This window comes from Haplochromis burtoni, unplaced genomic scaffold (genome assembly GCF_018398535.1).
Source record: "Haplochromis burtoni strain Fernald_Lab_line unplaced genomic scaffold, NCSU_Asbu1 Contig_404, whole genome shotgun sequence".
Lineage (NCBI taxonomy): Eukaryota > Metazoa > Chordata > Actinopteri > Cichliformes > Cichlidae > Haplochromis > Haplochromis burtoni.
The window spans coordinates 522,021-531,120 of record NW_024582765.1 but is presented as its reverse complement, the minus strand read 5'-3'; the positions used below and the strand labels follow the sequence as shown (position 1 = coordinate 531,120).

The 9,100-nt window shown below is 45.2% G+C and overlaps 1 protein-coding gene across 4 annotated transcripts in view; it reads right to left on the bottom strand.

The window, feature by feature from the left end:
* Positions 1-9,100, bottom strand: part of pogza (pogo transposable element derived with ZNF domain a) — a 47,156-nt gene that overhangs the window by 5,697 nt on the left and 32,359 nt on the right. The window lies entirely within an intron of this gene.

Sequence of the window (9,100 nt, the reverse complement as noted above, 5' to 3'; positions counted from 1 at the left end):
TCTGGTGCAAATTACTGACCTCTGTCATCATTTTAAGTGGGGGAACTTGCACAATCGGTGGCTGACTAAATACTTTTTTGCCCCACTGTATTAACTACACAAATATAGAAACTATGAGTAATTTTTTAGTCAACATGTTTGATGCACCTGTGCCTACAAAGAAAATGAAAGGAGAGCCTGAAGGTTACAGAACAAAAGGGAAAAATACATAAAAAGGCAAACTGATTGAGCTATAAAAAAAGAGAAACAGTCTCATTATCTTCCCCTTGTTCTTTGATGAGTTCACAGGGGAGCTTATTAGTCTCATCACATGTGTCAATTACAAATGCAGCCCTGCTATTTACTGACACAGAATTATTTTATTTATTTATGTTTTTTACCTTATAGCTATAAGGTGATGTCTGCTGAAGTGTATTTATATCTTGAAAACCTTTTGATTATATCATGTCAACATTGCCCGAGGTGTGTGCATTTCAGAAGCCCATCCATGGATGTGTCTGTGGGAAGAAACACTGGCAGAGAGAGGCAGGCTAATTGACTGTCACAGGAGTATGTAATAGGTCTCAGGGCCTCGTGAAAAGACAGCTTTTCACTAGATATTTATTAAAAAGGCTACATAGAGGAGCAGATGAACCCCACTTTTAGAAATAAACAGATAGATATGTAACTCCATCTTACCTTGTCCGTAGCATTGTCCTCTGTCATGCCAGCCCTCCACATATTTCCATACGTCTTCTTTGTGGTCTTCCTTTTTTCTTCCTTGCAGCTCCCTATTTAAAATCCTTTATCCAATATTTCCACTATCCTCCTCTGCACGTGTCCAACCAGCCTTGCCTCTGTAACTTTGTCTCCAAACTGCTCACCTTGAGCTGTCCCTCTAATGTATTCATTTCTAACCTTATACTTCGTGGTCACTTTCAGTGAAAGTTGTAGGAGCTTCAACTTTGCCACCCTCCTGCCTTTTTGCCAGTTCCACCATCTCCAAACCATACATCATAGCAGGTGTCCTAACTATCTTGTAAACCTTGTCTTTCTGTCTTGCTGGTATTCTTCTGTCACAACTTACCCCTGACACTCGTCTCCACCAACTCCACTCTGCTTGCAATCTCTTCTTCAGCTTCGGATGGTTGACCCCAGGTATTTAAACTCATCTACCTTTACTATCTGTGCTTCTTCCAGCTTCATTGTTACACCTGACACCTTCTCATTCACAAACATGTATTGTGTCTTGCTAGTCTTGTCTGTCTGGCCGTTCTCCTAACTTTCAGTTTTCTCTGGAGCATAACACCAACTCTCCAGGCTCTCTTCCACTTGCTCACTACTCTAACTGCAGATCACAATATTGTCTGCAAACATCATAGTCCACATAGACTCCTGGCTCACCCCATCTGTCAGCCTGTGATTGACCATAGCACAAAAGATTGGCTCTGAACCAATCCCTGATGTATTCCCACCCCCTTCTTGAACCCATCTACAACTCCTACCACAGACCTCACCATGTTTTGCTGTCCTCATACATGTCCTGGACCAGCCTCACATACTTCTTTGCCACTTCTGATTTCCCCATACAGTACTAAAGTTTGACCTTGGGCATCTATCATATGCTTTCTGTAGATCTTCAGTCACCCATAGGTGGACCACAGTTCAGAGCCATACCCAGACTATTTTGTTAATTTTTCCCTCCTCATTTTTCCTGACACTTTTTTTTCCATTAGCTTGGATTTGGCTAGGGTCAGTGTTATTGCTACTCATAGCACGAGATGATACCTGGACCCTACAGAGATTGCACAGGTAGTCCTACTCCTCTAGGATGGCAAATGAATACATGCTATTTCCGAAAGGTTTGCTGTGTCTCTTAGAACAGTCTTACCGTCTTAAGTGCATGAAGGAGAATCCAAGAGACAAGAGAGCCGTAGGAGAGCCGGACAGAGCCACAGAAGATCGTTAACCCAGCAGCGGGACCAATATCTGCTCCTTTGTGCAAGGAGGACCTCTACAGGCTAGGCAACGGCACCCTGACTACCAATAGATGTTCGGATGAATCCTTGGAGCCACTGTCAGACTCACCACTGATGCAGTGGGTCCTGGCCTCCTCCATGTGCTCAAGAATATCCAGTCTCATGTGACGAAAGTATGCAGCAGCTCCCGAAGGATGAAGGAATCGATACCTCATCTGACCTAAATCTAGTAAAACACCTCAGTGACATTATCTGTTGTCCATCCGACGCTGCCAGGTTTCACCTAAGACTGACCAGGTGCTAAGTGATGCTGTGGTTTAGATCTGGGAGGCGATCCCCCTGGACACCATCCACCACACTAAGTTGGAACTTATCTGTGTTACTTATACAAGATAGATGTCAAGTTCTTAATGGAAGTTCATCTGTGGCAAAATTAATTGATTTTGTAAATGATTTTATTACTACAGAGTGATCCCAGGATCACATTGGCCTCAATAATTCTGAAAAGAAAAATTATTATGCAACCAACAGGAGCTTTACTATAGACACACAGGGATGCCCAAAGCCCTCAGCAGACATGTGAGAACCTGTCAGGTGGTTTCAGCAGCACACCATTCTGGGCTGCACAACAGAAATAAAGCCCAAACCCACTCACATGTAAATTCATCTTAAGCTAAGACTAAGCTAAGACACCCAAGTCTTTTCTTGCAAAACTGTTTTAGTAGAAATAACAATCAGCTGAACATGTGAAAGGATAATTAACATTTCCTGAACAGACATTCTCTGAGAATCTCTCACCTGGTCCCTTTTGGTGGCATGCTCCCCATTACTAATCTCATGCTGCTACCGCAGAGTAGGAGTCTTGGCCTCTCTTTGTTTCCTAATGTGTCCTGCTGTGGAGCGGTTGCCCTTGCAAGCTTTATGGTCAAAAACATCCTCTAATCTGGGTCTAACTCACTACTAGTGTGAAGTTCAAGGAAATCCCCTGAAGAAAGTCTTTTTTTGTCTTCTATAAATGTGTGATGCTGGTAAAGTTAATGACTAATCATGTTAATAACTGAGATTACAATAAAATAATTGCGATTATGGCTTTTGCCATAATGAGCAGCCCCCTCTCTAATGGATAGTCTCCTTTATCCTCGTTATATGCTCTCCCGTTTGTTTGCTTCTTTTTTTTTCTTCCACTTTTCTGCTCCTCTCTCTCTTCTCTCGCGTATCTTCTCCCACTCGATGAGCATTAGGTGAGGTGTCCTACTTTCTGACTGTTTTTGGTCAAATAAGGTCCCAGTTCAGTTTTATGTCATGAGCTGTAAGATTTGACACAACTAAGACCATAAATTCATCATGAAAGATTTCTATGAACTAAGTCATTTTTGTAAGTAGATCCAAAAGAATATAGGTGTTAGGGACTTCTGCATTGCCTTTGCTTTCCAAATCATCATCCTTTAAGGAAAAAGATTGACTAAATCACTTGATAGGCAAAAATGCATTCAAACAAGATTAAAGGCTGAAAACAATTAAGATTTCAGAATGATTTATAACAGAATACCAGAGAGCAACTGTCTCTGCTGGTGTCACTATTTTGCTCAATGTTTTCTCAACTTGTGGTTTGTCATGGCCTTCCCAAATGTTCCACATATCCACTACAGAAGTGATTCATTCAGGGCAGTTTTAGGAGAAGACAGGCCAGGCAGTAACACAGCTGGAGGTGCATCAATGATGCGGATGAAATCCTTTTTTTCCCAATTTTACATGTTTTAAAAATTTTCTCTGCTATATCATGTGTCCATTATATTGTTAAAATTAAAATGTCATTCAGTGCTAAAAACCTAATGTTTTGCAGAGACTACAGATGCTTTAAAGAACACCCTATTGAGGGTTACCTTATTCTTGGCCATTGGCATAAACGGTTAGATAAAATGGTATCCACATTATGAAATCTGCCTTCAGTCCGTGTGCCCAGCCGGTGTGTAGTATTCAGTCAGAATTGTGATTTATGTTTCCATTGAACAGATTTATTTGTATTATAAATACAAAATTATAAGCACAGCACAGATCATCTGTTATCTAAAGATCATCAAAGGTAATTTGGTGTGATTGCTTTGTTCTGGGACCTCACCGCTCACCCATGTGCTTACAGACAAGAGTGGTGATGTCCAAATCCATTAGCAGGGAGCACAACAGCAAGATCCATCACAGAACCAAACAGGCATCAGTAACAGTAGACATGGGACTGATTAAGTTCGTCATAGCATGAAAAAAGAATGGAGGCAGGTTGCAAAGCAGCACATGTTCAACAACTGTAAGTTATTAAAGCAACTTTAATAGCTTACCATATGTGAGATTTGCAACATCAGATGAGCCAACAGCTGACGTGGGAAGGCACTGAGATCTGCTCATCTGCTCAGATGGCAAATACACTTGGCTGTGTGACTGCTCTGAACTAATGTTCGATGAGTCGATACAGGTTTGGGTTAACCTGGATTTCTATAGGGGAGCTCATTTAAGTCACTCATGAAGTTTCTTGGGTTTCGAAAGGATGCAGCAACTTTTCAATCAGCAGTCTCTGAATGGAACTGGATACACAATAAGAATAAATCAAATGGAAAGCAGACCCGCCAGTTCTCATTGTGCTAACATTGCAATTGGAATCAAAATTCACACTGCATGGCTGTTTTATTCATTCAACAAACAATTCACATTTTACTTTCTTCTCTAACAGTGTAATATTTTGTTATAGCTCACAATCAGAGGCAGGCATAACAAAATAACTGAATCGTTCAGAGAACCAACATGGAAGACAACTTCGTTCTTATCAGCTAGTTGGATGTTTTTCTAACTTCCTCTTCTTGCTCTTTGAACCGAAAAAGGTGTTTGTCTGACTACTGTTCTGTGGAAATGCTAAATAATAAAACTGTAGTTGAGCAATTATTTGAATGAGCAATTTGCAGTTTCCTGTCTCAATTCAACCAAAAAGTGTATGCCAGAGGTCATTTGCTCCTTTAATTTCTAATCACAGTCATTGTTTTAATGACTTTAATGACTTTATGTAAATGTAAAGCATTAAAGGAAGACAAAGAAAAAATGCTCGCTGCAGAGGGACATGCTTTTCCTTATTAATCAAACAAAGGAGAAGGAAAAGTGAGAGGGGGATACACAAGCTGTACACACACACACACACACACACACATACACACCACTGTAATATATAAGTGCCCAAAAGTTAATAATATTCACTGCTCCGTGATTAAACACACTGAATATGTTTAAGCTTAGAAACGTTGATGTGCCAAGAAGAATTTGTTTCAGTGTCAGTACCTGAATGAGGTTATATCTCACCTTATTAAATAACCTGCAAATTTAATTTCAGCAATACATATTACATAAAGACGAAAAGAAGAGCAGTCAGTTTGCACATGAATTCAATATTTGTCATTTTGTGAACTGAGCTCATGAATGATATGTGCTCATTATGAGTCTCTGCATGGTCATTTGTAATCATTTGTCTTTGAAACAAAAGGCTTATAGCTTATGGGAAATAAAGTATCACACCTCTTCATGCTCTTTAATACAATTAATGTTCAGTTAAGCTGCACTGCAATGAATTTAATGATAAGTTCTTAGTTTTATTCAGAGCAGGAGAGAAAGACTAGAGTGGTTTATGTAGAGCAGTCTCTGTCGTAACAAGAGTCAAAATTGTTAAGGGTGTCTTGACAGTGCTATTACTGCCCAGTATCACCAGTCCACCGTGTCCATTTCATACTTTGCCTCTCCGAACCGTGAAATGGTCACACATGCAGAAGTTGCAGTAATCTGCAGTACCAGCAGAGGGAGATATTTTATTTCAAGCCAAACATGAAAATAATTACGAGAAAGCAATTAAAGAGCCACCTAGAATAATCATTTGTGGTATAGAAGGAACCTGGAATGTACTTCATACCTTCCTTGGTTAGTACCAACTTCTTGGCTATAAATATATTATCTCCATCTGCTGGTACTGCAACCTCTGCAGGCGGTACTGCAACCTCTGCATACAGGTCCATTTCATGCCTTATAGCAGCAAAGCGTGAAGTGGACATGGTGGACAGCTTATCTGTTACACTCTTCGCTGTGGTATTGTCACGAGATGAGCTCTATAAATGTTTTGTGTTCTATTGTGGTGGACCACTGGAGGGCTCCACTCACACCCAGTTCTCAGGAAGTGTTATTGCTGTGTTGTGGAGGGAAAAGTATTCAGTTGTGTCGTGATGAGTAATAAACAAGGATAGTTAATCGAGAGCTCTCGTGTCGTCTGTGTTTACCTCCACATTAGTGAACCCTGACTCGAACATGGTGCAGTCCGATGGTGGCACCGGCTCCGCTCTGGATGCATCAGTGGCCGCCAGCCCTCTGCCTCCTGCTGCAGCTGTGTTTGCTGTGGCACTTGAGCTGCTGGACTTTTCACGATTCACGATCCCCCATCGTGGTTCTTGCATGTGGAGGCTCAGTTCGCCCGTCGCGGCATCTCGGCTGACGACACGAAATATCACCATGTGGTGGCCTCTCTCGATCCGCTAGCCACCCGTCGTGCGTTGACTCTTCTCCGGGACCCACCCACCCAAGGGAAATACATCGCCCTTAAGAAGCTGCTTCTTCGGCGCTATGCCCTCTCCGACGCAGAGCGAGCCGAAAAGCTCCTCTCCCTCTCAGGCCTGGGTGGCAGTACGCCTCTCGAAGTGATGGAGCACTTGCTATCCTTCCTCAGACCGGACGACGGGGGATTCTGTTCGTCCACATCATCCTCCAACAGCTGCCGGCGGCCGTGAGAGCTGGCCTCGCCAACTCTCCGCTTCTAGGCGCGAAGGATTATCGCTCCCTGGTTGAGGAAGCGATCGTATTCTCTTGGCTACCCTCACTTTCCATGATTACGACCTAGTACCAGCCTTGCCTGCGGCACCTTCCACTTCCCCGCCGGCTTGCCCCGAAGTATCCCATCCTTCACTGATGGCAAAGATCCCAGCACAGCAGCACAGGACCTCTGTTTCTACCATAAGTGTTTTGGCGCCCGAGCACGCCACTGCCTGCTGCCTTGTGCTTTTCTGGCCCTGGGACACAGCCCCGCCAGCGCACAGAAGCGGCCGCGACCGCTGGTGACAAAGAAAAACTGTTCTTCATAGAAGACACGCACTCCGGGAGACGTCTCCTGGTCGACTCCGGATCCCAGAAGAGCCTTTTTCCCTCAACGGTTTAGCAGCGGGCTGCAAACCGCTTATTGCAGCTAATGGCTCTCCCATCGTTACGTTTGGGGAAATGTTGGCTTGTTTTCCTGGTCGGGATTTCCAGTCGAACTTTGTTGTTGCCGCTAGCTCTGTGCCTATTTTGGGCACCAATTTTCTTTATGCCCACGGACTGCTGGTCGACGTCGCTAACAGATGCTTAATCGATGCCCTGTCCTTTTTTTCAATACCCTGTTTTACTTGGGCCATCGAGCCCCTGAATCTGGCTAATTTAGTGACTTCGGGGAATGTTTTTCAGCGTTTTCTCTTGGAGTTCCCTTCACTGACTGTTCCTAATTTCTGGAACACGGCAATGAAGCACAGGGTTGAACATTATATCTCGACGGTCGGTCCCCCGGTGTTCGCTCGCGCACACCGCCTTGACCCTGCGAAACTCTCCATCGCTCGGGAAGAGTTTGCTGCTATGGAGCGCCTCAGCATTGTATAGCGCTCGAATAGTGCTTGGGCCTCTCCGCTACACATGATGCCCAAATCAGATGGTGGCCGCCGTGTGGGTATTTCCGCCGTTTGAATAATATCACGGAGAACGACCGTTACCCCATTCCCCACATCCAGGATTTTTCCGCCCACCTTGCCGGCACCTCGATTTTTTCTAAAATTGACTTGGTGCAGGGGTATCACCTGGTTCCCGCGCACACCGAAGACGTTCCCAAAACTGCCATTATTACCCCTTTTGGCCTGCTTGAGTGTGTGAGCATGCAGTTCGGCCTGAAAGGCGCTGCCCAGACTTTTCAGCGGTTGATGGACTCTGTCTTGCGTGGGCTGCCTTTCGTCTTCGTGTACCTTGCCGATATATTGGTGGCCAGCTGTTCTGAGAGTCAGCACACGTCCCATCTGAGTCAGGTTTTTCAGCGTTTGGCGGTACACGGCCTGATCGTCAACCCTTCCAAGTGCCAGTTCAGGTTGCCGGTTCTGGATTTCTTGGGCCACCACATTTCCGCTGACGGTGTGGCTCGTTTGCCAGACAAGGTCCGGGCCGTTTCGGCTTTTCAGCATCCCACATCGGTTAAAGTGCTGCAGGAGTTCTTGGGGATGATCAATTTCTACAGCCGCTTTCTCCCCAGAGCTGCGGACCTGCTGCAGCCACTCTATGCTGCCTTGAAGGGTAAAACAGCTAAGGACTTGGTTGATTGGCTCCCTGAACACATCAGGCATTTTCTGGGGCCAAGGCCGCGCTGGCTAACGCTGTCCTGCTGGCGCACCCGTTTCCGTCGGCAGATATTGAATTGACCAGCGACACGTCAGAAGTGGCGGTGGGCGCAGTGTTAGGACAGCGGGTCTCCGGTCTGGCAACCACTTGCCTTTTTCAGTCGCACTTTCAGGCACAGTGAGCGCGAATATAGTGTTTTTGACAGGGAGTTGCTGGCCCTGCACCTCACAACGTGGCATTTTCGTTTTTTTCTCGAGGGTCATAGCTTTACCGCATACGTCGATCATAAACCCTTGACGTTTGACATTTCTCTGACCCGTGAAGTGACATTTTTGTCAACGTGGGTTTCGCGTTTCGGCCCCCCTGCCGACATCACCTCAGACAGGAACCCCCAGTTCATTTCAGAGCTTTGGTCTGCCATGGCTGACGGCCTGGGGGTCAAGGTCTACCAAACCACTACGTACCACCCGCAGACCAACGGGATGTGCGAGCGTTTCCACTGGTTGCTTAAAGCCGTGCTCCGTGCTTCTCTCACAGATTGCAACTGGGTTGACCGCCTTCCGTGGGTTTTACTGGGGTTGCGCTGCGCGGTTAAAGAAGACCTCTGGGTTTCCTTGGCTAAACTTGTTCTCGGTCAGCCCCTCCGGGTCCCCCCGGGCAAGACACTTCACCCGTTGCCTACAGGTGGTGGTCAGAGGGCCTGGTGGCACCAGTGT